This window comes from Haemaphysalis longicornis, unplaced genomic scaffold (assembly GCF_048455015.1).
Source record: "Haemaphysalis longicornis isolate Haplotype H1 unplaced genomic scaffold, Haemaphysalis longicornis Haplotype H1 scaffold_1, whole genome shotgun sequence".
In the NCBI taxonomy this organism is placed as follows: Eukaryota; Metazoa; Arthropoda; class Arachnida; order Ixodida; family Ixodidae; genus Haemaphysalis; species Haemaphysalis longicornis.
In genome coordinates, this window is record NW_027526203.1 from 150,594,626 (window position 1) to 150,600,640 (window position 6,015).

The window sequence follows — 6,015 nt, forward strand, 5'->3', positions numbered from 1 at the left end:
CGCGCTCGTAATGTTGTTGCGCAGTAGAAGTCATTGCGCAATAGTCCGAATAACGAAATCGAGTCAGCTAGGACAGCCTATTAGAACAGTTTATTCGATAGCTAACTTTTTAGTAATCCCAGGGAAAAATGGAGACGCTTCAACTTGCTCTTAAATCTAAAAACCAAAACCAGAGTTAGAGCAAGTTTCACCACTGATGGTGAAAAATATCAGGTTCACATCTGGCGCACAGTTTCAATAAATGCTTCAGCGAAGTAGGTCAAAATCAAATAAAATCGGACGCGCTTGACGTCTAAACAATACATTAACTGAATCCCTTTTTAGCCAACAAATAAGAAGGAAGTTTTCGCAATATGCAGAAATTTCACAGGTTCGTGTAGTCTCTATACGCAAAATATTCAGAGCCGGCTAGTTAAGTATGTCCTCGAGATATTTACGTCATGTCTAAGGTGTATATACAACACCGCACTTATGACAGCGCAATTTCCAGCCGATATGCAACTAGCTACGGTAGCTGTGATATATAAAATAAGGAGATAACAGTTCAGGGAATTTGCAGGTCAACATCTCTACTTCCGTACTTTTCCAAACGCCTAGAGCAATTGATTCGCATTCGCCTTCACAACTTTCTTATTAAACATTCCATAATATCTTACTTTCAGTATGGCTTCAGAGCAAACACGCCTACGGAACAAGCATTGAATATCGAAAAAGAACACATATTAAACAACTCGAAACTCAGATTCCAATCCTTGGGATTTTTGTTGATTTCAGCACAGCCTTCAATAGCCTCAGTCGCAACGTTCTTTTCGCGAAATTAGAACACTGTGTTATACGCGGGTACACCCTCGACCTAATTATATTGCACCTCGAGACACGATCCCAGTATGTGGTGATTCATCAATGTCCTTCACAAACTCTCTACATTTCGAATCACGTCCGTCAAGGTAGCATTTTAGGGCCGCTCCTTTTTAATACACACATAAATATGACATTCGCAAAATCAATTGCCATGCAAAATACATGATACACGTAGATCACAGTCGCCTATTTTTTGCTTCCAATGGCATACAACTCTTGACTGACAAGCAAACCACGTGCTTTCAATACTTGCGAGATGCTCATTATCGAACTCATTAAAATCAACGGGGAAAAACTAAACGAATATATTTTCTGGCTAAAATAAAATGTGCATTTAACCCTCTTTCTCTATGCCGCAGCGGCAATGTTTGGAAGACGTACTCTTTCGAAACACAGGTTGTCACGTTCAGTAATACTATGTCATAACCCGGGACGTCCATCTTAGCGACGTTTCTTCAACGCTCGCTAGGATTATCAGAATTACTTCACGTAACCAGGGAATTCTACCTTTGAAAACGAAGGTTGCATTGCAGTACACTTTATTTTCTCCCATTCAAGCTATTGTTGCCTCGTCTGGGTAAGCATCACAGTGAGCAATGTTTTGAAGTTAGGAACTTTACAGAGGAAAATGCTGCGCACAGTTGTCAACGAATCGTATGATTCTCATGTTATGCATGTGTATTTGCAATACAGTAGTGTACCTGTCAACATACTATTTTACCACAAGTTTGTCTGTTTCTACAAAAATTAACCATAAGGAATGACCACTTTTTTCTTGAGTTGTCTCGCTTACCTGTCGCCAGTCGTCATGTGATGTTAGAAAACCTTGCAATTTTGGGTTACCGAAGTGCCAAGCTAATTATGGCTTTTCAGCGTTAATTTATGTTGTACCGAAACTTTTGAATATTACACGCTATGATCAACTAAGCACTATGTGTCTATCTGCCATCCTCAAGATTTTCGTTCAATAATTTGCACACCCATTACGCGCTGTACGGCCATGTTCACCTGTGCTGCGCAAGCGCGCGCGTATCTGTACGGATCTTTTTAGCGCTTTTACTTTTTACACTGTCCTGACTTGTAAAGGTGGAGATGCGCCATCAAGCAGTGCGCACTCGCTGCTTTTTTCTCTTCACCCGCAGTTTGTAAGTTCAAACTGAAATAAATGATTATTATGGTGACGTCCCCCTGTAGTTTACTACATATTCCGTTCCCAGAAGCTTGTTACAGCATCAGCTAAGATGTCATGGGGCATACAAAATGAACATTGCGGAAATATTTTTTTTTTTCAAATTTTCCAAAACTGTTTAAATAACCTTCGGGCACGAAGTTTATGCATGAGATAATTTTCTATATAATTCTCGTGATCGGTAGGCCGGAGCCTGGTATTTGGCCTTGGGGATAGGCGTGAGGTTTGTGTTAAAATAAAGAACGAGACAAAAATATTCCCGATGAATATATAGGCTATTGCAGTAATCAAACCACTTAGTCGCTACAATCTGTGTAGTCTGTTCGACTGCACCCGGCATACGTGCAGATCGGAGTGTGTGTTGAAAAGCAGAACGCCTATTCTTACAGGAAAAGTCCGGCGTGTTCCCGCTGGCCAACACTCGAAGGCTGGGCATCAGCATCTCCCGTTAAAGGTAAGTTCGCGTTTTTAATGTTTCTGCCGGAAGCGTCCGGTGTGTTTTTATAGTGACTGTAAGCTCTGCAAATAGAAGTTATGTTTAGTTCTTTATAAGTATTTTATCGTCCTTACATTCTTCACACATGGCTGGGCGACCGCTGCATCCACATTCTGATTCTGTCCCCTGCTGCGCGGGCATAGTAGCGTGTATCTGCCTAGATACCCCAAATCTGTCTCGCAAGGGTAGAAGGCAGCAACAAAATTGCGCGAATACACTAATTGGTAGCCCTACGTTTCTTAGGCAGTGCCTGGTCACTACCATAGTGCGGGTCTTACTTCAGAGGGCAAGCCGTGAACCGGCGAGAATGGCTACCAATGTTTTATGTCCAGAGCAGACCTCCGGGATCTACGCCGAACTTTTTCACGGGAAATACGTCAGGCAGTTTAACAACACAAGGCTGCCTCACCGCCGAATGGGAAGAACGTCGAGAGAACACCGTCTGCAGTATGGCTTCCTAGGAAAACTGGTTGTTAGTAGATGCATTGCTACAGAGGGTCACGATGTCTGATGGATTACCCCTAGTGACAGGCGCGGACTTTAGAAAACAATGTGGACATGACTATTCATGCATTTTATTTAACCGAACGTGAGTAATCCCTTTTCTGGCCTTCCTGTTACTACAGGAACTGGTTGCCGTGATGTTAGTCAAGCCGTCGTCAGACATTTCAATAATATTCCCGGCTAGAAATTATATACACATGTATCGCACTGAACAAAAATAAAGTAAGAAGTGCATGTAGCAGCCACTAGGAACCGAACAATTTGTTTCATAGCTTGAAAATCATTCAGTTTTGTACGCCGAAGTTTCAATTTTGCCTTTACCACGCTCCTGTACAGCGAACATGCAGCTCGTGCATGCTTTCAAAAACAGCAAAAAAATTACTAATCTGAATCAGCCGCACCGCTGGAGCGGTTGACTTCAAAAGGACCGGTTTGCTTGTTGTAACCGCAGAAGCGCGAGAGGGCGCTCGGTGTGGTGCATTATGACAAAAGAGGGAGCCTAGAACGCAATGCGGCTTCTTGTAGTTCCGCCTGTTAGGTAGTAAGACTCAAGAAGTGCTATGATGGGGCAGAGACAACGCGACGAAAACCGTCGCGAGAATAATTTTAGCGCACAACAGTGGCGTTTAGCCAGTCCCGAATCGCTACACAAAGCATTTTGTTCGGGTTATCGGCACCCGAAAAACACCCAAGAACGATAGCTTCGGCAGCGAGAATTGCAAGTTCCGTTCAATTGAAATTTTATGCTCATTGTTAATTGAATATATCTGGTCCACACAAGTGCGGAACCATCACTTATTTGTAAGATGGTACGGACGGGTATGAACAACACCACCAACCACTCAATTCGAGCGGTGAGTGAGTAAACAGTTCAGTTCTGCCTTTCTGCTTGTTTAGTATTTGCAACGATAACTGTTCATCCATTGATACTGTTCTTGTTAAAAGGTGCATCAACGATACCACACGAGAAATCACGGTGGCGGAACGCATAAGCGGGCTGTTCCTCTCACGCACAGGTTCAGCGTCTATTATACTCCCAAAGGAAGGGCTGAATATTTTTACGCATCCGCTGCTGAATCATGTCTAGTATATTGTGTTGTGGCTGCTGCTCACGTATTTGTGTGTACAATTTGTCTCATCAACGTTTGGTTCAGCGCTAATGCGAGTCAAGCCTTCCTTGTGTTCGTTTCTCTGTCGCGTCGTCCTGTTCTGTAGAAAGAACAAACCCAAAGGGCCATTTTAGTAAACAAAAAAGTTTCCATGTAATGTTGTGTCTATACTACATTGCCAGTCTTAGCTCCCATTCAGTTCATCGGTATTCGATAAATGGCCTAATATCAACTGTGAGCTGTTTATGCCAAGTAATACTCGTCCATCGAACCAAAAAACCTCCAAGTATGAGGAAAAGGGGTGTCAAGGAAAGGAGCCCAAAAGCAGGTGTTGGGAGGGCGCGCTCCGAGAAATAAACGTGGTTAGAGAGGTCCAGGAAATCTAACCCGGCACGTAAATGCCTTGACACCGGCAGCATAACCACTGGGCCAACCCAAAGGCCCAAGGCGTAGGAGGTAGCAGCGCCGGGGAACAATAAAATGTGCAGCCAGTTCAAAAGGAAAGAAAATCCTTCTCGTGGTCCGAGTCGAACTTGGGTCCGTCGTGTTATGAAACCGGTGTCTATCCGATTAAGCTATCATTTATTTCGCTGCGCACGGCATTTCTTTGGGGTTCGTGGCGCGGGCATTGGCTTTGGACTTAGCCGCGGGTTCTAGCGCGTGCTAACGCGGGTCACTTTGGAAGAGCTGTGAAAGCCTGCTGACGAAAGGACCCAGGCCTGCCAGCCATGCAGAAGTTTTGCAGCAAGCTCGGAAATAAATGTGAAGGGGCAACAGCCGGGTCCCCAACGAAGGGAGAGGGGCCGCCAGCTCTGCTGTTTCTCCAGCCAGGCGCCACTAGTGAAAGCTGGGCCAATCTTTTTTTTTGCTATCAAATGTCCGTAGGCTACTACCAAGCACTGTCCTTGTACAAGATACAGGATGGTATGTCCTGCAGTCTTTTAGAGTTGTCAAAGGAATATTTCTTTTCCAGTCCTCCGTCTATCCTACTTCGAGATCGCCCACCTACCCTGCTATCCGCTGCTGCAACGGACCCGGAGGTTTTCTTTGCGGAGAGAGTTACGAGAAACATCTGCCTTACGCGTTGTGTTGGACTCTGCGCTTGCAAAGACGCAGCTGAAGTTTCTCGATGAGGGCGCAATTTGAGTTCTGATCGATTTAATTTACCCTGCCGTTGCTATAAACACTGGGGTTAAGGTCATGTCCGCATCCACCGTTGCAGTGGAAGTCACAGTTCTATTGCAAACTCCAGGAATGGGGAATTTTCGTCGGCAGAGTTCGACTGGCGTTGATTGGGTATGCCGCATGCTGTCTTCTGTGCTAGGGAAGAACGCCAGTCTTCCTTTGTGGCGCCAAAACTATAGTCAAGCCCTGCTCTGTGGGTGTCTTCAAAAGTGAAGGAAGTGGAGAACGGAAATGCCGCTTCCCAAGAAAAACTCACGTAGCTGGAAGGCAAAAAATGACGAGGCATGCGAAATAAACAGTTCCTTGAGTACATCGCTATCGTGACGAGGATGTGACCAGCCTCTACTGTCGATGAGGACGCAAGCCTACGGCAAATCTAGTGATTGTCGCACCGGGCCTTCTTGAAGTCTCCGTGTCCAGGTGGTCACCGCAGACTCGCACTCATCAAGGGATGGCTTGTTTGAGTCGTGTTATATGGGCAGGAGTAGACTGCATAAAATGTTTCAAGGGGTTATTTCCAGTGCCTTCCGCCAGGTGACATCTTCGAGAGGATTGTGTAATTGTGAAGTGTTTGTGTTCGCAGTGTACGGAATATGTAGGCTTGGTAATTCGATAGTGAGGGGTGTGGGAGAGGAATGGAGTCGAGTAGAATAACATTTATTACAGGGATG